Below are 24809 nucleotides of genomic sequence, written 5' to 3' on the forward strand. Positions count from 1 at the left end.
AATTTCCCTCAAGACACTGCTTGTGTTTTAGGAAAACAGACTTAGACTGGAGATCAGTCTAAGTCTGCAGCACAGGGGAGTTGAAGTCTAAATGCAATTTTGGCCTCATAACTTCCTTATCATAACTGGTCATCATTTATGAAGCACCTTCTATGTGCAGAGAACATTTATGTGCAGAATTTCGGTGCATTTTCTCAAATATTCTTACAACAGGGCTTTTTAACTGACAAGCAAGTTTTCATCGGGTTAAGAGCTAGTAAAGCTAGACACTTCTACCTCATTTCAAAGCCAATGAGAAATTCGTGGGCATTTATTTTATTCCTCCATTGTCTTACCTTTAAAATATATACAGAAGGAGTGAAGAGGAAGTAGAAGATGGAATGGAACTTTAAAATGCTAATACCTTGATGAAATTGTTCTGAGGGAAAATTTTTTTTTTAGATATAGAGAAAGAAATTCAAATGTAGGCCTGTGAGCATATGTATAAAGTTCCCACACATACAAATTGCAAACTCCTCTGAGAATACAGTGAAAACGCACCCAGTGGAAAGAGTTTTTCATGGCTTTTGACCTACTCTATGGGAGATACACAGCTTATTTTAATCTAAACAAGGGGAAAGTAGAAGTCTTAGTAAGACTTCTTTGTCTTTTTGTTTCTTTATATGAGAAATATTAAATCTATGCTTTCAGGATAGCCAAAGTGCTATTGTTGTTTTTTTTTTAAGGAATTTGCATGACATGGATTTTTACCTCATCTTTCTTTCACCTTTGCCAAATGGCCTCTGCCTTTTAGGAATGACACACACATTTCTTTTGAAAGCTCTGGAGGTTGCAAGCAATAACCACCACACCCGTTACCCACTTTCAGAAGCAAAGAGACTGGCTGTCTAAGCAGAAGCCATTCTTTGTCTGCCCTGCCCTGAGACATTAAGTCTATCTCCAAAGAGTGATTTTTAGATTGGGCTGGCAGTCCACATGGAGGGTAAATGATCCTACTTGGACAGCTAAGGACAGTAGTAGATAATTTATGTTTTAAGGAAGTAATTTTCTTCTAAGGAGAATTTAGCAGGTGGTACTGTGTAGTGGTTGAGGTGGGTATTCTAGCAACCAAATATATGGTTCATCATTCATAATTATGGCACTCTGTACAAGTAAGTCATTCAATATCTCTAAGCTGGGTTTTTCTTATTCATAAGTGGAGGATCATAATGAAAGAATTGTTGACAGGATTAAATAAAATATTGCCTGTAAAGTACTTAAACCAGTATCTAGCCCTCAATAAATGTTGATTATCATTAACATTGGTAAGGAATCCAAGGTATATCTATATTTTCTTCCCAACTTTTTCCTCTTTATTTCCTGCAAGTTTTTCTCTTTCTGCAAATTAGTGATCATCCCCGACCCCAGCATTCACCCTCACACCCTGGATGGACATATTGACTGAAATGATATTTTTCTATCTAATTTTGGTGCCAAATTAAAAACAAATATTAATCCACACCAAAATTTATCCTATAGAGTGCCATGATCTATTTTTTTTTTGAGCCAAAGCAGAGCCAATACTTCTTTTTCGTTGTTGTTTTTAAATGATTACATCTCATTGCTCCTCTAAATTTGGACTTTTTTTAAAGGTTTTACATATTGAACTAATAAAATTGTTAAGGTGCATTATCAACTGCCATCTTGTGCAGAACTATGCTATTTGTTTTTGTATCCCTAGTTCTGCAGCATATTCAAGTGCCGGGCATTACTCGGAAGGACATAATACTGTATAACACAACTGCCTAACCCCAGTGATGGAGGGTTAGTGGTGGGAAACTCAGAGCTGAGTTTACGTTTCCAGGTTTGCAGTGTTCAAAGTAGACATGTGTTAGGTCATCTGTCAGAAATGTGGAATGCAATGACAGAAATAACCAGATGCCCTGTAACAAGATGCCACAGGCCTAACTTGGAAAAATGAAATAACTGCACTTTTCCCTCCTCGTGTAATAAAATTCTGCTTGTAACTCGAATTTCTTACATGCATTTGTGTAGAATATATTACATTCCAAGATACTTCAAGAACCCAAGAAAACATTTACATCATATCCTCAATGCTCACAAAACATGTTAGCACCTTGAGGGCATTTATAGAAGAAAGGAAAACATGTTTATTTGGTAAGGTCAAATATATATATATTTCTTGTTGCAACATAACAAATGTTTTCCTGCTTATGATATTGTATGGTGGATTTGCAATGACAATTATTTATCCAATACATAATCTTATTAATATTTACTGTGGGGCAATGAGAATTATCAGAGGACTCCAGCATGGTAACATACAATGGTAACAATAATCAAAATAGAAAAAAACAACTCCTTTTCTCTCAAAGGTGACAAATTTCCTGCAAATAAAATTTACTTTTTAATAACAGTATTCTCTTTAGTCAGAGAGACTAAAAACAGTTATTTTACTTTCTCATCATTACCACTACCATTAATATATTTTTTTAATTAGATGACACTTATTAAAGTCCTCTGCAAAATTTACCAATGTCAGGTGATGAAGTTGGTCAGCAGTTAGTGATAGGAGTTAGGTCCTACTGTCCACACAACATGCCACTAGGATACTTTTAGAACTTACAAGAGCCTATGTTTGCAAAATTACTGTAATGAAATGAACACCGCAAAATCCTTGAATCCACAAGATCTGACCATTCTTTGGGATAAAATTAGTGGTTGAGATTCCCTGGTGTTTGGTGTTGAGTAAGAATCCATATTGGAGTTCTTGTGTTGAGAATAAAACTTCTTTCCCCAATAGTCCCGTTGTGAACCCTCATAGCCAGGTGTTTTGTTTGTTTGTTTTTGTTATTGTTTTACTAGAACACTCCCCTTCACCCTTTCCCTGTAGCTATTATTTGATTACTTATTCATTTAGCATACCCTTCCTGCCCTCCTATTTATCATCAGCATGGAGTAGAGGTCCAGATTTCATCTCTACCACAACCTTGTAATGATTCTGAGGCTAGAAACTCCATTCCTTCAACTGCAAATGCAAAATAATATCAGCTAACATAGAGGGCTGTTATGAAAATTGAATGAAATCAAGCATGTGAAGGACTTAATATCATGCCTGGCACAAAATATGCTTTGGATAAAGGTTGGCTGCTAATATTATTACTATGTACCATGTTCTTCCCTTTGAGGTCTAAGACAATGTCCCAGCTCCTCCATGAAAGCAGCCCTCACAGATCTTCTTTCCGAACTGCAGGTGTAGGCATAATGCACCCAGTTTTAATCACAAATGATGATAATGATGAAGATTTAATTATATGCAATCTTGTGTTTTAGCACTTTCTCTACAACTAAAAGATAAGTTTCTTGAGGTTGAGGCCTAAGTGTCATCTATTAATTTATTCTTTAATTTTAAAGTATGCTTTCTGCATAATAATAGGTACCAGGCACTATGGAGAGCGGTACATGGGATACACAGATGACTGGGTCAAGGTGGCTGCCATGGGGAGCACTCTGTGCTGGTTTGAACTATTGTGTACCCCAGAAAAGCCATGTCCTTAATCCTCATTCAATACTTTTGGGTGGGTTCTTTCTGATTGTTTCCATGGAGATGTGACCCACCCAATTGTGGATGGTAACTTTTGATTAGATGGTTTCCATGGAGTTATGTCTCCATCCATTCAAGATGGGGTTGCTTACTAGAACCCCTTAAGATGGAACCATTTTGGAAAAAGTTTTAGAGATGCTATAACTGACAGGCCAACAGAGTCCACACAGCCAGAGATCTTTGGAGATGAAGAAAGAAAATACCCCTGGGGGAGCATCATGAAAAAAGAAGCCTGGTGAGAAAGCTAGCAGATGTCATCACGTGCCTTTCCAGCTGACAGAGGTGTTCTGGACTATCGGCCTTCTTGAGTCAAGGTGTCTTTCCCTGGATGCTTTAATTTGGACACTCTTATAGCCTTGCCTTAATTTGGACATTTTCATGGTCTTAGAACTGTAAACTTGCAACTTAACAAATTCCCTTTTTTAGAAGCCTTTCCCTTTCAGGTATATTGTATTCTGGCAGCATTTAAGAAACTAAAACACACCGGATCTAGTCAGGATATGGCAACTACAGGAGGATCAACAGGATAAGGCAGTATCCCAAAACACAAAGTGGGGTAAGTGAGCCAGAGAGAGAGAAGGCAATTCTTACTGAGATGCTCAAAGAAGACTTGAGGGAAGACGAAGCTTTTCATTTGCTATTTGAACAGAGTGTGAGGGTGGGCAGGAAGGAAGGTTGGAAGTGTTGACAGAGAGGAGTAAGGGGTGGGGAATTATCCAGGCAAAGGGAACAGCAGGAGCAACCGCAGGGGAGCATAACATGATCTTGGCAAAAAGTTTGCTAATTTGTCTGGAGCCAATATCCAGAGGGAAGCAGTAGAGAGGTGGATGGAAAGAAAGACTAAGATTTGAGCCAGCCCCAAATAAAACATACCTGCAGGTCTAATTCAAAACATGGTCCAACAGAGACCTCTGGCAAAAGACTGTAGAGGTCTTTCCACATCTGACATTTTTATTCTCAGGTGCCCAATGAGACCAGCATTTGACTAAGTGACAAAGTATTATATTGGTCCTAGGGTTTCCACATCCCCTCTCCACATATTATCAGGACATTTTGTTAGAAACCCAACCACTTCCATTAAAAGACACTCTCTCATATCTATCATTCCTATTACAGTATAAATTAACTCCCACAAAGTGTGAGAATTCTACATTTGAACCTATCATCATATGAAAGTAGGAGGTTAGACAATTGTATTTATTAGTCTACTGGCCTTACTTATATATTTTAAATATTTCAGTATGTACTATGTGGGCCTCTGTTTATACTCTTGCTCAGGGCCTCAGAATCGGGGCAGGCTCAGCATGTGGACATGTTTGTGAGTACCGACCTTTGGATAAAAATTGCCTGACCTCTACCTTGGATTGATACTCTTTGCCTAGTGTGGTTCATCAGGCTGGCTGCTGTATTTTAGCTTCTTAGTGGCTGGTCATTTTGGGGTGGAGGAGAAATTAGTGTTTGTTCTTAGCTCTACCAGAAAGATATTCACCAGGGCGTCAATACCCCCAAACTGAGTTGGAATTATCATGGTCCAGCTATGGTCCTACTGAGCAGCACAGACATGATGATTTTCCAACAGATTTTGGCCTTACTGAAGCCTGCAATAGGGTGAGCCTTTCACGCACATATTTCCTATTCCTTCTGTGTCTTGCCTTACTACATACTCTTATTTTTATAGGAAAAGAATTACGTTAAAACCACGAGTTTTATAATTGCACCCAATAAATGAAGTTTCTGGGATATCTCCCGGATGGCTACAAGGTGAAGTGCAGAAATGCCAGTTCTTGGAAGATAACTCAGATGGGTTTTGGCAGCTCACTGCGAAAGATGGCCTCAAAATAAAGAAATCATCACCTCCCCCTCCTTCCTCACTGAAAGACTTCATGGGTAAAAATAAATAAATAAATTAAAGCAGAGTTCCACTACAGGGCAGGAAATGAAGAATAGCTTTATAACAGAAATGACGTGGGGAATTCTTTATGTTGGCAGCACACAATCCCTAAAATAGAAGCTGGCCAGAATCAGTTTAAGTATTTGGGAATACTGTAAATACATAGCATTTTTTACTTACCCAGAGTGGTCAGGGAAAACTCACCAAGGCTGTGGAAAACAAATACCATAGAGGTCCCATCAGTTCTTCTTGCTACACTCTGGACACAGTGGAATTGGCACAGAATCACAAAGGGATATTTGGAAAACTGCTTTTCTCAGATGATTGGAAAAATGAAAAGTATGTCTTCACAGGTGTTAGATGTTTTACTTGAACAATTTGATTATCTCAATTATGCTGAATTCTTTGGTTTAACATTCCAGATATCTCTGGATACATTTCATCTACTCCCTTCTCTTTCTTTAACAAAATCCTTTACTTAATGTTTACATTATCAGCATTAACCCAGATGCTTTATATGAAACAAGAAACTATGGTGGTGATTCAACTCATCCTTCTCATTTTTAATCTTTAAGTGAACAAGTTGGCTAAAAAAAAACAATGTGCTGTTGCTTTCTTTCGAAATGAGACACACACTGAGTACACAAAAAAATTCAACAATTTAATATATAAAGTTTCGTCCACACATACCTTTCTGGGTCCTCTTGTGTCTACAGAGGGCAATTGTGAGACAATAGGCCCTTTCCTAGCACTTTATGTATAAACTAGTTGGTTGGGTTAGGAGGAGTGTGGGTTAACATGCAGCCTGGCCTCACAAATATTTTTCTGGAACCACAGGCCTCACTCACTGCGTGCTGTTAAAATTGATAGGCATTCATTTGTTTAATATAAAGTGAGTGCTGGTAAAGACTGGGAGTTTTAGATCCACTGAGCTTTGTGAACTAAATAACAAAGCGCCCTAAGTCAGGAGAATATTAGCTGAGTGATTCAAACAAAACAGAGTGCTAAAAATTAAAGGTGATGATGTGTCAAAGACGGTTTTCTAATAAGGGATTTAAAAAAACAAAATTATGTTTCAAAGTAAACAAACACCAAATGCTCGTGTTAATTGTCTATTAGCCTGGCTTTTGTGAGGACTTTCTTTGGCAATAAAGGAACATCATTATCGTTATTTTTTAAAAAGAGGCTTAAATTCAATTGTCTTACAGAGTCTCTAAATAATATCACCAGCAAACAAAGACAATACAGAGCCTCCATGTGTATCTTTTTAATTCCAAGAGATAAGAAAGTGTTAACCTTGAGTTTGAACTTTAAGGAAAATACCATTTCTGATATGCTAGCATTTACCAGGTAATTAGGAAGCTTGGGAACAAATCACTGTTTGATTTTTGGTGAAATGTTCACTCCCGAGCCTGTCAACAAGCTCCTCATGAGATAGTGTCCTTTTTACTTTCACATCCAGCCCTGCTTCATCCAAGCCTGGAACATCTTGCACAGCCCAGGGTTTTGCGAGGAATCCAGGGAGCTGGGAGTGTCAGGCGTGTTTAAGAGTGATCCTGAGCATATGAGCTTTCAGTTCAGTCTTTTATGCAGAGATAATGGTTTACATTAGATTGATTATATGTAGACTGAGAAGTGTATCTCGGGCAACAACTCTGAGACTTGCTGAAAGATAAAAATCCCATTTGCTGCATGTTATATTGGTGGTCTCTGACGTGGACAATGAAGGTTTGCATGGTCCTTGTAAAGCACAGATATAATGAGGACCAGATAGGAGCTCACTTAACTGTTGAATGAAGTAAGTGTTTCTTTACTTCAGACTGAAGGATGGTATATTTGTTATCTAAAACCCTTATGATATTAAGTTGAAAGAGGCCTTTCATTTATATCTCTGAATGCAGAATAGATAACTGGATAGTTATGTGAACATTCCTGGTGTTATATAGCAAGGTTTAAAGGGGGGAGTTATTTATTTGCTTTTAATTGATTCTTACAATGATCTCCCTGCAGAGCCTTTAGTACTATAGATAGGTTACCTTCCAATTTCTTTCTCTTTTGTGCCATCAGCCCTCTGGTCAATGAACAAAAGCAACCCCTTTGTATCTCATCAACATAATTTTTTAACTGACAACTGGGTTATGAGATGGAAAAGCAGTATATTACAGGAAGCAAGAACAAATCCAGGCCCAATAATGCTGCCTGAGTGAGATATAAACCCCAGTAGTGAAAACACCTTTGCTTCTTTCTAATGTTTTATTAATTTCAGTTTTAGAGGTAGCAGTTTATTTTAAGTCTAAGAGAGGTATTTTCTAGTATTTTTCACTAATGATGCATTTTGATATCTATGAGATGAATGGTAATTCCAATTCTATATGCATAGAAACAGGAGATGGAGGAATTAGAGGGAAGTTGGTGTTACAGTCACGAACAGAGAGATGTTGGTGTTCTCTATTTGCACCATAAGTGCACACACACACAAACACAGACCCTCACACACACAAATGCGTATATTACAGACCCGCATATACATTCACATGCACACTCAGAAAAATGAAGACCTCAAAGAAAAAAGCCATCTGTGTTATCCTCATTGGAAGATAAATAATCTGATATATGAAAATTTTGTAACATAATTCTGCCTAAACTTTTTCTTCAAACATATTCAGTAACTCAATCAGGTTAAAAAGTCTCATATTTAATACATTCATTGTTTTGCAGAAATACTTAGCAGGTCTGTTTTAATGAAAACTGAAACATATTTATAAATAATAATTGGAAGCACTAAAAATTTAAGAAGAGTGGCATATATAATAGGCACCTAATAAGTGTCCTGAATTTAGGAAAATGTCTACTGAAAAATATTGTAGACTTCAGGTTAAACATGGCAGTTTGGACACATGCTCATCTCTAGTCTCTACTGAACTCCCACTAACATGTGATATATATATGACATATATATATATACTTGATCTTAGCCAAAAGGCTGAGAAGCGATTACATATATATGTGTGTGTGTGTGTGTGTGTGTGTGTGTGTGATATATCATATATCAAATGATGAAGGAAAGCAGGAGGAAGAGTGATAATTGATTGAACAGAGTAGAGAATGCAGAAACCTATGTACTTGCAGGAGAGGAAGTCACAAGGAGTAACACAATTCATGCCACCAAATTGGGGAAAGGCCCAAGAATTAGAGGTTCAAGGTATTTATGAAAGCAAAGGTCAGAGGCAGAAGTGGACACACAACAATTGGTTGAAAGGAAGGTGGACATTTACTCTCTGGAGAAGCCTCTGAACTGGGAGATGGAGATTCAAACAAACAAAAGCGAACTGGGGAAAAGAGGATGCAGAGGCAATGCAGAGAGCTGAGGCTTTTTAAAAGACTAATATTTCCAGATAAGGTAAGACACTGAAGCCATGAAACAATGGAATGATATTGAAAAACATAAGGATCATTCAAGGAAGAATTAACTTGTTGAAATTTAAAACATAAAAACAAGATTTCAATAGAAGGGAATGTGATTCTGAGGAAATACACCAAAATTAAACAAAAAGACAAAGAGATGAAAAACAGGAAAAGACAAAATAAGAAATTTTTTTTCAGGACGGTCAGTCTATAACTAATAGGAATTCCTAAAAGAGCAAACAGAAAAACTAGAGAGAAGGAAAAATACAAGACGTCTCCCCCCAACTGTAAAACATGATTTACAGATTTAAAAGGGCCCATCAAGTACCCTAAACAACTGAGAAAGATCCATTCCCAAACATAACATCATGAAATATCAGAACCACAAGGTATTGGAAGAAGATACTATAATCCTCCAAAGAGACAAAACAAAAAATAAACAAACAAAAACATAAAAAGCAGGTTATTTATGAAAAAGAAGACACGAAACAGCATCAAGCTTCATAAAGAAACCAGAAGACAGCAGAGAAATGCTTTCAAAATTGAGGGGAAAAATAGGATTTTCAACTTAGATTTCTATATACAACCAATTAAGTTAGAGCATAGAACAAAGATACATGTAAAATAAGAAGAACCTTATCTTTTTCATACACTCTTTCTTGGGAGACTCTAATGATGAGAATAGCAAGCCCTTACACAATATTCACTATTTATCAGATACTATTTCAAGCATATTACATACAGTGACTCATTCAATCCTTGCAGAAATCCTGTGAAGTAGGAAGCACTCTGAAAAAGTTGCGTCACAGAGAGGCTGAGTGTTTTCCCCATTGTTACCCCAGATGGTGTCTGGAGGAATAGGACATGAATCTCAGCAGTCCGGTCCCAGAATCAGTGCTCTTATCTCCTTGCAACACTGGGATGAGCAAGTCAAGGTAATCAAAATCCACCTGTTGCTCAGCAGTGAGCTATAGTTACATGGTTATAGTAATGGAAGACTTCAATACCGGTTTAACAAAAGCTATCAAATAACTATTTTGCAATCTGTGGAGAAGAATGAATGTGTGTGTTGGGAGCAACTAGAGACTTGAGTTTTTAGCTTTCATAGTACATGTGAACAGATAAAATATCAAACTGGAAAATCAAGCTGATTTCTCTCTGCCTAGCAAGCACATAGAAGGTATTCAATAAGTATTTGTAAATGAACATCTAGGGTCTCTACTGCAAATCTTCATTTGTATATTTATATAGCACTAGAAATGAAAGTCTGGAAAAATAGCTTTAATCTATCTTTTGTGTGCTGTGTATGTGAGAAAGACTTCTAAAACTAGTTTCAGTAAAAAATAGCAAATTGCAGACCAGCATGATACAGTTCCATTTTTGAAGGAACAGAATGTGCGTGTGTATTTGCATGTCTTTACAAACACATAGGTTTATATGTGTAGAATAAAAGATCCACAAAGGTAAACTGTAGGCTATCAGTGAAGAGTGGGACTGGAAGATAGTATTTTAAAAAAATTTATGTGTTGTTGTATTTGCATAATTTATCTAAATTTTGATCAATCATATTTTGATAATTTGTTTTCTTAATTTTAAGGGTCAAAGTTCTTATACTGTCCATTCTCAACACCTTAATTTAAATACTGTTTCAACGAACTATAAATGCATGCTGATCTGCAGCTAAGAATGAGTAAGAGCAAACTATGTCTTCAGGGATGCTCTGAAAATTGTGGGTTGAGGCTCAACTGCTGGGATTCTGAAACTGGACAGCTGCTTTACTGGCACCGACCAATCCAATAAAATCTTGACATGCCCACATTTTCTCAGCTTCCAAGCCAATAGCAGTCAGGTGGGAGCATGTCAAGCAAGAAGGGCAATAAAACCTGAATAGATCTCTTTGTATGTCATCCTCTGGTACCAGCATCCAACATGTAAGGCAACTGAAATGCAGCAAATATGGATTTTTATTCCCATCCAGAACTTCCATGAAGAGTCTTAGACATGCACTCCCACTGTATGGTCTGAAGTCTGGGTGGGCTCATTTGCAAATAAAACAGGTCACAGAGTAAGGGAAGGATTTGCCAAGACCTTAAACCTTCCTCTTCTTATATTTGTTTTTTAATGTATTTATTCCCATTTTGAGAGAGTTTCACTTGATGCTTCCCTAGCCCCCCAAATTTAATGAAAGGGAAAAGATAAAGCTAAGGAGAGTGGTTCCTCATTCAGACTTTAAGTTGGGGGCAGATTGTTTGGGGTTTTGTTTGGGTAGCGTCTTAGACTAGGCATATGGTCGTTTATGTACATAGGGTGGGGAAGTGAAGGCACCACTGATCTCTTAATGGAAAAAGCTTAAAGTAAACAGAGTTTTTTTTAATCCTCGTTATGCCAAGAGCTGGAATAATAAATATAGATAGGAGGCAGCCTCATACTTCAAATAATTTGTTGAAACTACACTCACAAACTCAGGCTGTTCCTATTTGTGCAGTTGTTAACCATAAGGATAGCTGTAACCCTTGCTGGGCCCTGGACAAGTGCCTTGCCAATCAATCCTCTCATCATCCCAGCCTTGGCGACTAAAATTAGTTGACACGGCCCAAGTGTCCAAACTATGATTGATTGTTTCAACTTTCAGGGCAGGCCCTTGAGTTTGATTGGCAGATCAAAATGGCAACTCTCTGGTTGGAGGGGCAAAGGGCATGCTGTCGCTGTATCTTATGGTATAAACAATGCTGCAAAGGAAAGAACAGAGAAACCAGAAAAAAGATAAACAAGAAAATATACCAGAGCAATAAAAAGATCATTGCTTAAATTGAAGCCTGTAAGATATCTAATAAAACTGTCTTCCTAAAGTTTATATAGGAATAATCCTTCATGTATTGTTCAGAACAAAATAAGCAAAAGTGGTTCGAAATTATTTTTGTATCTGAAGGTTTCATTGTCAGTTCTGTTAGAAGTAATCTGAGCCGTGTGATCGAGAAGGCTGGGTCCACCATACAAGTTTTGCAGGATAAGTGAAATGTTCATTAATTCATACTCAGAATAAGCAGTGAAAAATTCCAACATACAGATTTATGTTCATAACCAGGTGTTTTGACATTCGGTAAGACAGAGTTTATGAATGTGTTTTATACTTAAATATTTCCAAAATATCAAACATTTTCTTTTTTCAGCAGATCCCCACTACTTTATCTCCTGCTCTTCCCTTAACATGCTCCATTTGGGTTTTTATTCCTAACTTCACTGGAAGTGATTTTATCTGTTGAACTACATCTTGCCAAAGCCAATTCTCAATTCTGTTCTCCTGTAGCCCCTAGGCAATACTGGGTGTAGTTATCATGCTATCCTACCCTAAACGTTTTATACTGTAGCCTTCCACGATGCCACAATTGCTGGATTTTCCTCCCATCTCGCTGACCCTCCTTCTCAGTCACTCTGGCTGGCTTTTCCTCCTTTCTCATCTTAATCTAAGGATACCCTAGGATGTGCTCTCCATCCCTTCTCTTTGTAATTCTTTCCCTGGGTGGCCTCACCCAGTCCTATGTCTTTCAATAGCATCTCTAAACTGGTGATTCTAAAAGCCATAATTCCAAGCTGCCCATAATACGCCAACTGCTACTTCACAACTCTAGTTGTCTAATTGTCACTGCATACTTAACATGGCACAAACAGAAACTGTTAGATCTCTTCCTTCTCCCCCAAGACTGCAGCCAAGTCTTGTCGATCTCAATAAATGTCACCACTGTCCATCCAGTTGTTCAAGTCAAAAACTCGGGAGCTGGGTGCACGGGTGGTTCAGTGGTAGAATGCTCGCCTTCCACACGGGAAGCCTGGTTCAATTTCTGGACCATGCACCAAAAACAAAACAAAAAACAATTCAGGAGTCATCCTTGATTCTCCTTTTCTCTCAAATCCCACCTCCAGTCCATTTACTATTTTATGTGTTCTACCTGTAACAGATAGCCTGACTCTGGCCACCTTTTGCGTTTTTCACTGCTATCACCTTTGCACAAGTTGTTCTCATATCTCACCACAAAATCCTCCCCTCTAGTCTCACTGTCTCCTTGACCCTGACAGTTCATCCTGAGTGAGTGCTGTGAGCTCTTGTAGGATACCAGACCTTGATATTCCCCTGCCTAAGGTCCTCCACACCTTCTCCCTGCCACCAGAATAAAAATCAAACTCCTCAGGATGTCTTAAAAAGCCCTCTGTGATCTGGCCCCTGCCTTCCTCTATAGCTATCTGCCCTCATTTTCTAGCCACACAGGTTTCCTTTCTGCCACTTAAATGTACCAAATGTGTTCTAGTCTCAGAGGCTTTCAGTTGCTATTCCTTCCACTCAAGACACCCTTTTAGATCTGGGCATAACATACTCCAAAGGATTATTAAATAAGAGTTAACATATGAAAAGCAGTTAGAATGGAGCCAAGCATCTATATGTCTAAGTTGTTGTTTTGTGAGATGCTTTTCAAACTACCTCAGCAAAGAAGCTCTCCCACTGCCAAATCCTTTCTACCATTCTTTCCTGCTTTATCTTTTTCACATCTGAATTTATTGGACTTTAATTTATTTTGTATATATATCATCTATCTCCCCTTATGAGAGGATATGCTCCATGAGAGGGCCCTTGTTCGTAGCTGTATCACCAATGCCCGAAACAGTGCTTGGCTTTAGGCTCTCAATAAATGATTACTGTGAAAAAAAAGAAATGATACATTGGAATTGGTGGAATCAACTTGTATTGTGTTTTGCAAGGTGAGATTTTGTTACCCTTCAACAAATTAAATCCAGTTTTAAAACACATGATTTAAAATTAGAGAAAAAAGAAGTGCTTTGAAACATGGAATTGGACCAAATAATGCTATCAAAGATGATAATCACAGTGAGTGGAAAAGTATTTGCAGAGTCCTCTTTGGGGAATGGTGAGAATGGGGAGAAATTCACCTTCCCCAAGTTGAATTCTTGATATTCTCACAAGCAGTGTGGACAACCAGAGCTATAGGCTGAGCTCCCAGTCTTGGGGTTTGTTCATATGAAACTTAACCCCACAAAGGATAGGTCAAGTCTACTTAAAATTTAGGCCTAAGAGTCACCCCCAAGAGAGCCTCTTTTGTTGCTCAGATGTAGCCTCTCTCTCCAGCCAACACAACAAGCAAACTCACCACCCTCCCTCTGTCTACGTGGGACATGACTCCCAGGAGTGTGGACCTTCCTGGCAACATGGGACAGAAATCCTAGAATGAGCTAAGACTCAGCATCAAGGAATTGAGAAAAACCCTAGAATGAGCTGAGACTCACCATCAAGGAATGGAGAAAACCTTCTCGACCAAAAGGGGGAAGAGTGAAATGAGACAAAGGGTCAATGGCTGAGAGATTCTGAACAGAGTCGAGGGGTTATCCTGGAGGTTATTCTTATGCATTAAGTAGATATCACCTTGTTATTCACGATGTAATGGAGAGGCTGGAGGGAACTGCCCGAAAATGTAGAGTTGTGTTCCAGTAGCCATGTTTCTCGATGATGATTGAATAATGATATAGCTTTCACAATGTGACTGTGTGATTGTGAAAACCTTGTGTCTGATGCTCCTTTTATCTACCTTGTCAACAGATGAGTAGAACATATGGATTAAAAGTAAATAATAGGGGGAACAAATGTTAAAATAAATTTAGTTTGAAATGCTACTGATCAATGAAAGCGAGGGGTAAGGGGTATTATACGTATAATCTTTTTTTTTCTGTTTTCATTTTATTTCTTTTTCTGTTGTCTTTTTATTTCTTTTTCTGAATTGATGCAAATGTTCCAAGAAATGATGACTATGCAACCAAGTGATGATACTGTGAATTACTGATTATATATGTAGAACAAAATGGTCACATAATGTTTTAGTTTATTTGTTGTTGAATTTTTTAATTACTAAATAAATTTTAAAAAAAGATAATCAGACAAAAGTTATAAGAATGCAAAGTTAGCATCTGAGAAGACAGCTTTCCTCTCCCCGACTCCAGTTTAGAACAGCAGTGATATGAACTTGTATTTCAGTATCATAAGATTTGTCTTGGGGTCATCTCCTTCTTCTATGGCACAGCTCCAGCACTGCCTTCTGTATTTTTTAATTGAGAGAAACTTCAAGCAGAAGATACGTACCACTCAACAACTAACTGTGTCATCGATTGGTCCAATGTCACAATTTCTGTATTATGGCCTTAATTGCCCATGAAATTTATGCCTTTTATGGCAAAAAAAAAATGAATGGAGGATTTCACAGAAAATGTTATCCTGCTTTTAATTTGGTGGGAGAGAAGACGGCCTAAACGCTTTTCCTGTAGACTGTATTAAACTCAGAGAATGTTTCCACTCCTATGTCACAACACTTAGAAGAAAACTTCTTACTACGGATTTTTCCATTTTCCAAGCAAGAAACCTTCCTAAGTTGAGATTCATCCAAACTCGTGGCTCATACCAGTATGCGATCTTGCACTCCTGAGAAGCATTCCCTATCCTGATATTAAAAATGCTACAGAAACCCTTAAGAGGAGATAGTGCCATGTGACAGAACTCTCAGATAAGCACGAGTTCCTAGAATCTGCCACATGGAGAGTCTGGTAAAGCAAAAGAAACCCTTTTGACTTCTTTTGGTTTTTAAGAGCTATGTTCACTGGGTAATTTCCCATATTTTGATTTATTAAGCATATTAGCTATAAAGATACCCTTTTCTTTTGAGCTATTACTGGAGAAAATCCAATTAGTAAAATTTTTAGGGAAGCTATTTCTACTTACTCCCCAGGTGTACTGAAGTGTGGAGTGTTGTATCTCCCTCTGACTTTCACTTTTCAGACTGGTTAGGGAGGTATGTCCTCTCTGTCTTGTTGTCAATTATGAGTTGTACCAACTGCAGTTCCTCCAAGAAGCTCCCACACTACTTATTGTTCTCTTTCTTCTTATGCACTCTATCCTTTTGAACTGTCTCAGAAATGGTACACATCAAGGGGATTAAACAGCCTCTCCTAGACTCCTGAGTTCTTATCTCAAACTCTGACCCACCTCAGAAAACTGACGTCTGATTTACTACCTAGGACAGGCCAAACAAATGATCTCGAAATCTTTAAAGAGGCGACATAATTTGGGGTATTACTATTAAAAACACTGGGCTTATAATTATTACATGGGCAACCACTGACTTGCCCTTCCTTCAATAAAAGATTTCATTTCTAGAAGTAGTCTGCATTCATCTCTCCTCATTGAACTCCCAAAGCATAATAAATTCTAAAGAGAAAAATCTCAATAATGCATTTTAACTAGATGACATTATTAAATAACTTTGATTTGGGAGCACTTGTTTGCTGTTTCTCATCTGTTAAGCATTGTCCTAGAATCTGCTAATAGAGCGAGTTCACAATTGCAATAGATGTGCACTGTATGTTTAACCATAGTTATAGTGACAGGTGTTTAAACTAATGGTATGAAAAAAGATGAAAAGACTTTAATTCTGACTAAGGTGGAGATGGTTGGTATGGATCAGGCTTGGAAAAGGCTATAAGCTTGTCATTTCCTATGCCCTGCTCTCAGCTTCAAGGGACATGGTACTTGAGCTGAGCAGGAAAAGCAGGATTTGGCCAATTTGAGAAGAATATCTCCAGCAGAGAGGCCAGTATGGGCAATGCACAAAAGCATCTGACAAGTTCTTCCAAGAAATTCAAGTGGTCCAGTAAGCTGAAACCAAAGCTGGGAAAACCAGAGGGACCACACATAGGAAAGTTGGGATTGTCACATTATGTTGTATGTTGGACATGAAATATCAGACCAAGCCAGAAAGCCTAGAATTAACCAGAAGTCAACAGGAATCATTAAAGGTGCTTTGTTTGGTTTTAATAGTGGAGTAATATGACCCATTTCATGTTTTAAAAATCCCACTCAGGAACCAGTATGAAAAGATGCTTAGGAGGGAGCAAGATTGGAGTCAAAGAGAACAGTTAGGAAGCTGCCATAATATCTTAGACAAAAGACGCCATGGATCTAAACTGGAGCAAGGGCAATGAGAATGGAGAAGAAGGAGAGTACTAGAACAGACGTCACGAATTGGCATCTTGTGGCATTGAGTTTGCTTCTACCTGAATTCATTGTCAACATTAAAATCCAGAGACTTCACACACAAATCTTAATTCCCATCTACACTTTAGAATTCCAAAGAGCATCACTGCTGAGCCCAAGTTCAGTCAGGACAATGCTTTCTTTGCCTGTCAGTAAGAAGCACCAGTTTTCTTCCACAAATACCTCTCCACCTGGTCTGGTTCATTCATTGATTTGACCCAGCTGATCTGTATCTGCATTTGAAATCTATTTCTGAGATAATCTGAGAAAATCAGACGTCAGGGGTGAGAGAAGAGGGGACAAGTTAAGACTCAGTGGCGCATAGGTGTGTGGGAATAAGGGCGTGTGGAAGGGGCAGGTTCAGCTTCGGGAGGTGGCGACTAGAAATTTATCTAGCCCAGATAGGGAGCACAGGAGAAAAAACAGGTTTGGGGGGTTGAGATCATTAGCTTAGTTTTGGACATGCTGAGTTAATCTATTATTAAATTAATCTATCTACCAGTTAAGTATTATTAAAGGAAAAATTAGAAGCTTTTAAAACAGACTCTCCATTAAACCAATCTGCTAATTCTCTTTCTTTCTGCCAGAAGAATCTTTGATCCAAAACATAAAAATGTACTGCATTCATAAAGAGATGTCATTTTAATCAAATTTACATTTGAAGTGTCACAAGAGATTTTTATTCTTCCTGCCATTATTTATGTTAAGGAAACTATTGCCAAAACTAAAGGCAAGGCAATTAGCTTCTCCAGTTAATGTCAGGGTATGAAACATTTTCACTCTGATGAAATAAAGGATTGGAAGGTTTTTTTAAAAAGGCTCTACAGAGTCCATTTAATCTTACAAATAGAAAGAGCCGTAGCACAAGATACTGAGAGGCTGTGTTCTGCGCCTCCCCTCACCCCAATGAGGAAAAATGCCAAGATAGATGAGTTTTAACCCTGAAATTAGAAACAAATTGTTTATGGATGCTTCATAGTTTATTCCAAATTCCAGAATATTCTCTCTCTTTCTTCCTCCTCTTGACTCATAGTACTCAAAGTTTCAATCCCCTCCATACCTGATTCCTAGAGACATCACAGAATTTTCCAATTCATACAAACCTCTCCCTCGACCCTTTCTTTACTAACAGTGTCTGTACTAAGACTTCAGTCCTCACTCTTCTCATAGTGATTTCATTTGTCTCCCTTTTACTTCTTGGGCAAGGCAATAAATTCATTGAAGAAAACAAAGCTATATGATTCTTCCACAGTCCCCAGGTACTCTACACACACTGAAGTGCTTGGTAAATAGTCTTGTCTGGAAGAGAGACAAGATTAAGGGACAGTATAGCACAGGTGCTGAAGCCAGCCTGCTTGGATTAGCTCCTCTACTAACTAGCTGAGTCACATGGGCACATTAATTAACCCTACTCTGCCTCAATCTCATTTGTGAAATGATAGCACTTATGCACAGGGTTGCTGGGACAATCAAAGTTTAGTTAAGATATGCAATGCGCTTCATGCCTGAATGTAGTAAATTCTCAATGAATATTAGCTACTGTTATTATAAATCTAGGCTCTGATGAAAGTTATCTGACCTTAGGTAAACAATTATAGTTTTCTATGCCTCAGCTGATTCTTCTAGAAAATAAGGATACTAGTAGTACTTGCGTCATAAGGTTTTATAGTAATTAAATTAAATAATGGATGTAAAGTCCTCTATCAGTATTGCCTGGCATATAATAAAGGTCCAAGAATGTTTGCCTTTGTTATTACTGCTATCGTTATTTTATTTATAACAAAGAATCAATCAATGGGGCTTGGGTGTGATTGCACTGTGGGAGGGAGTGATCGTACTATGGAAGGGAGTGATCATACTGTGATAGGGAAATACTAATTGTGATTTCTGGAATCAGGTAGAAATGAGCTCAAATAATATTCTCATATTTTTTGTCACTGCTTTGCCAAGAAAGAGCGAACAGTTTCTACAATAAATGAAAAACTGGCCCCATGTGGACAGTTCAATTCAGCAAAACGGTAAAAATTCAGTAATTTATTACACCCTTCTCAGTAATCATTTGGACAAAGAATTATCACTGCAAATATATGAGGAGAAGGCTTGCTAAGCAGATTACTATTACAGGCAATAGTTTTAAAATATCAAATTACTATTTGGAATAAATTGGTTTTCAATACTTTAGAAATACCCACTTATGCACAGGAAATTAAATGCTAATTACAAACCACAAATTTATCAAGGTCTACACATTTGATATATGTTTACAACCTAGTTTTAATGACCATACATCTTGAAAGTAAAGAAGTGTGATTTATATTAATTTAAAAATATTTAAGTATTAGATACGATGTTATACAATTATATTGATTTTAATTCATTATAATACCTTTCTAAACACCAACGATGTATCAGTACATTCTAAATATTATTTCACTTAACCTAACACTACCCTTGTCAGCTTATATTATTATAGTCCCAGGTGTAAAAAAGGAAATAGATGTTCAGCAACTTACATTGTGCCACCCAGATCATGCACCTGAGCTGGGATCAGAACCCAGGTCTGACTATTCTAAAATCCATGTGCTCTTTCTATATAATGCTCTGTTTAAAAAATATTTGACTCAAAATGTCATCTCCTCCAAATATGTAAGTATATTTGACTCTGATCAACTCCTGGCTGTTTCCAAAATTTAAAATGTATCCTCAGAAAGTAACAATTTTTTTCCATAAAATATATTCAAAGAATGGATTATAAATAGCTATGGGATGGAGCTCAGAAATATTTTGCTGAGCACAAAGAAGCTAGGCACAAGAGAGTACATAATTGATTATTCCATTTATATGAAATTCTACGACAGATAAAATCAATCTATGGTGATATAAGTGAGCTCTGAGTTTGTTAAGGGCATTATGTAGTAGGATAGGAAATGGATTAACTGCTAAAGGGTATCAAGAACTTTCTTGCATGAAGGAAATGCTCTAGATATTAATTAGCATTGCAGTTGCACAGGTTTATACATTTTTAAAGTTCACTAAACTGAACATTAGAATGTAGAAAAATTTAAAAATGAAACAGAAAATAAGGCTTGGTCCATAAAAATATGTATCAAGAATGAGAAGTTCTTAATAGCATAGAAAATAAAATAAATGTAAATGATCATTGTTACCCAAAAATTATAGCTGGGTTAGTTCTATTACTATCAAAAAAATAGAGTTCCAGACAACAAACATCATTAAAAAAAGGAAAAATATTATATACTAGGGAAATAAACCAATAGTATAAAATATATAAGCATTTATATATATACATGCACACATATGCATGTATATATAGGTGTGTTTTTTAATTTATAGGTATATTTAATCAGAACTATGGAGAGAAATAGATAAATCAATAATCTAGATATTAGGACGTTCAATACACCTGTCACAAATTCTACAAATCAAGTAAATAAAAAAATAAGATGTAAGTAGCATAAAAAGATAAACAACTTATACCCAGAAAAACATATTTCCTTTGAAAATAAAATACAAAATTGGGCCAGGCAACACATGAAGCTTGAATAAATTATGCAAAATAGATATTCATACAGTTCATATAGGCTATATTCTACGACAATAATGTAATAAAGCTAGAATCAATAACAAAAGGAGCTCTAAAATAATGTCATATGTCCAGAAACTTCAAAAAAAAATTCTACAACATAAAAATCCAAGGCTATAAAGGACATTGCAAGGAAACTATGAAATACACAGAACTGAAAGACATGAAAGCACTACATATCAAAACTTGCAAGAAACTGATAGAGGAAAATTTAAACTCTCAAGTACTTTTACCAAAAAATGAGAAAAAACTGAAAACAATAAGCTCAAGTTTCAATATGGAAGTTATGAAAAGAGCAGTAGAGTTAACCACCCACCCAACCACCACCCACAAAAAGAAAGATGGAAGAAAATAAAAAGGAAAGAACAGTAATCAATGAAATAAGCAGCAATGACAAAAGATTAACAAAACTAAAACTGGACATCAAAAGATTAATATGATAAACTCCTGATAAGACTGAACAAAGGCAAAAGAAAAAAAGGTATAAGTAAACAAATAAATACATAATAAAAAGGAAACTTACCGTAACTAGAGGTTTTCAAAATTATAAAAGAATGTTATGGATTTTGGACATTATACATGAGGCCCAGCAGATGGAGGTGGGGGAAAGATGTACTGACTGAGAATAGATTGGCAAACAATGGTGCAAACATATGATCTAACATAGTGTGGCTACAAAAAGGAATGAAATTGTGAGGCATACAACCATGTGAATGAACCTGTGAGACATTTGGTGAGGCAAAATAAGCCAGAAACAAAAGAGCAAATGCTCTCATTTAGGAAATACATATAAGAAAACTTTGGGCCTAGATTGTAAGCTCTTATAGCAGTCACATTTAGTCCACAGCGGTAATCATTATTTCTGGATTTTGAGGAGCTGTTTCGTATATGCAAAACCTGGTATTTAGAGATAAGAATGAAGCTGATCAGGTTGGGATTAAGGTAATTCAGAATACAGGGATAAGGAAGACATTACCTGTATTTTAGAACTTCACCTACTCTTTGAGACCAAAGGAAGAAAGTGTTATTATGTCCAGAACCTAAATTTTCTGTAGCACATAATCTAACTCAACCTGTCTGGATAGATCATTTAAACAATCCAAACACAGGGACCCCAGAATAAAAATGAAAGCCTTTAATCCTGTACAGTTTAATGTAATGCCTGAACACATCCCAGAGTATAGTAAGCGTATAATCCAGAAGTATTGGCAAAGTCCCTTGAGGGATGGGAGAAAAATTACGGAACTATTAAACTTTATCACTGGGGAAACCCCAGATACTGTGTTAAACTTCAGGGAAGTTTAACCCAAAATCAATAGGCCAAGCCTTAATCTTGAGGCTTGCTTTTGTGAAGCTTATGTATGTAGTGGAGAAGCTTAGGCTACCTATAGAAATGCCTAACGGTCACCTCCAGAGGACCTTTCTCTTTCCAAGCCCAGCTTTGCAAGTGAAACTATTGCCCTCCACCCTACATGGGACATGATATTCAGGGATAAAAATCTCCCTGGAGGCATGGGAGATGACTCCCAGGGATGAACCTAGCCCTGCCACCATGGGATCAACAATGCCATCCTGACCAAAAGGGGGAAAAGAAGTGTAACAAATAAGGTATCAGTGGCTGAGAGAGTTCAAATAGAGTCTAGAGGCTACACTGGAGTTCACTCTTACGCAAGCTTCAGTTAGACATTGCTACCTATCATAACTTGTCAAACCCCAACCAAAACCATTACTGCCAATCCTAAAGAATACCTAGGGCATTACATAAGTTTCTACAAAGGTTCCATGCACTAGGGTAACTTTCCAAAACCTACAACCTCCAGATGGGTCCCTGGACCAGATAAGTCCTGAATTGTAGAGGGGCCAGCCCTTCCAGAACATCAACTTGTTCCATCCCCCATCCCATATAATCAACAGCCCCTCCCAACATGAAAAATTTAGAATGGGCATAGCCTAAATACCCCTAAAGAGTGGGAGAAAGATCAAAGGTGATGGTGGAGTTATACAGAGAAGGTTGGGTTTAACAAATAAGTATGATTGCTGAACCATTATACTAAAATTTCTTTTAGCTTCCAGTACCTTAGATCAGCTAGAAATTAAAACCTAAAATTGTGGAATTGTAACCCATACCAAACTCTGAAATCTGTTCTACAACTAATTGTTGTGATGTACTTTGAAATTTATTGCTTTTATGTATATATATATATATATATTATTTAAAGAAAAGGAGGAGTATAACAGAGAAGATAGGATTTAACAATGAGTATGAATGCTCAATCATTATATTGATATTTCTTTGGTCTCCTGTGTCTTGGAGCAGCTAGAAGATTAAAATGAAAAGCTGCAGAATTGCAACACATACCAACCTTTAAAATCTGTATATCTACTTGTTAAAATATTCTTGGAAATTTATTGCTTTTTGTGTATATGTTATATTTCACAATAAAAAAGAATTTATGAAATACTGTGTGCCAATAAATATGAACTCCAGGCAAATGGGATAAATTTCTGGGCAAATATGAAGTCATATATACCTAATAAAGTCCCAGACCCAGGTAGTCAGAAGATAAGTTCTAAGAAACATAAAATCCCCATTTTATTCAAGTTATTGTGAAAAATAGAAAAAGAAGGAAATATGTCTGAATAGATGAGTCATAAAATATTTAGACAGCTAAATATTGTCTCCAAAACAAGAACAATACAAAAAGAGAAAATATAAGCTCATTTTACTTGTGAAATTAGGCATAAGAATTAATAAGTAAAATAATCTGCCAGCTATTGAAAAGAATTCTGAGAATTCTAGGTTTAATTTAAGAAAATATGCCGAGATAATTGTCACATTACTGGGAAAAGAGGGAAAGCATATGATATCATCATTTCAAAAGATACTGGAAAATATTCAATAAAGTTCAACATATACTTAAAACTTTAAAAATATCCCCAAAATAAGAGTAGAAGGAATATCTTTAACATGACACAGGAGATCTGACAGAAAAGTAGAGCAAACATCATACGCAATAGGAAATTAAATTCAATAACAAGATAAGGATGTCTGTTACCATTTAGAATATAACACAAAACTAAAAGAAGTTCTAATAAATGCAATAAAATTGTAAAAAGAAACAGGAGGTATTTGTAGATACAAATTCTACACAGGATCCCCATAAAATCAACGGACATTAGAATTAATAATAGAATAATAGTAATGTTGCCAGATATAAAATCAATTTACAAAAACTTTTTATATACTTCTATAATACTTCTACAACTGGAAAACATAATATGCAACAACATTTATAAAATATCTAAGAAATAATCTAAAATACTTTCTTTATGATGAAAAATTTTAAACTCTATTCAAAGACATAAAAGAAATCCTAAAGGAAAGGAAGGGTATATCATGTTCATGGATGAGCTTATTTAACACTCAGATAAATTAATTCTCCCTAAATTAATCTAAAATTTGTTGCAAATTTAATCACTCTCATACACTGCTGGTGGAAATGGAATAACCCCCTTTTCAACAGTTGGACAGATTTTAAGAAAGTTATACATAATATCTACTATATAACCCAGTCATTCCATTTCTAGTTATTTATACAAGAGACGTTAAAGTATATGTCCACCATAGACTTTATTTGGAAAAGCCAAAAAATCAAAACAATCCAAATGTCCTCCAACATGCGGTTGGATAAACCATACACGCGGCTACGCTCACCAGTAAGTAGGACTGAACTACCGATGAGTGCAACAACTTGTCTGAATTGTAAACTAATTATGCTGAGTGAAAAAAAAAATTAAAAAGAGTCCATACTGAACTTTTCCATTTTCATAAAATTATATGAAATGCAAACTAATCAATAGTGATAGGAAACAGATCAATGATTGCCTGGAGGTTGTAAGGTGGGGAATGGCAAGGAGGAGTGGAAGACAGGTTACAAAGGAGCACAAGGAAACTTTGGGGAAGGTGAATACTTTTATTATCTTGATTGAGGTGATGGTTTCATGTATGTATACAAATGTCAAAAAGGATAAATATGGACTTAAATACATGCAGTATAATGTATGTCAATTATATCTCGGTAAGACCATAAAATAAAAGTCATAGCTAAGTTCTTCTGGTGGGGAGATTTGGCAAAATGATTCTAAAATTCATGATAAATTTTTGAGAAAGAAAACAAAAAAGATATTCATTCTAATAGATACCATCCAAAGTTATGGT

General features: G+C 36.6%; 1 pseudogene; it reads right to left on the reverse strand.

The window, feature by feature from the left end:
• Positions 1-8334: 8334 nt before the first annotated feature.
• LOC143685224 (U2 spliceosomal RNA) lies at positions 8335-8490 on the reverse strand (annotated as a pseudogene).
• Between the last annotated feature and the right edge of the window lie 16319 nt (positions 8491-24809).

This window comes from Tamandua tetradactyla, chromosome 5, assembly GCF_023851605.1.
Source record: "Tamandua tetradactyla isolate mTamTet1 chromosome 5, mTamTet1.pri, whole genome shotgun sequence".
Classification (NCBI taxonomy): Eukaryota; Metazoa; Chordata; class Mammalia; order Pilosa; family Myrmecophagidae; genus Tamandua; species Tamandua tetradactyla.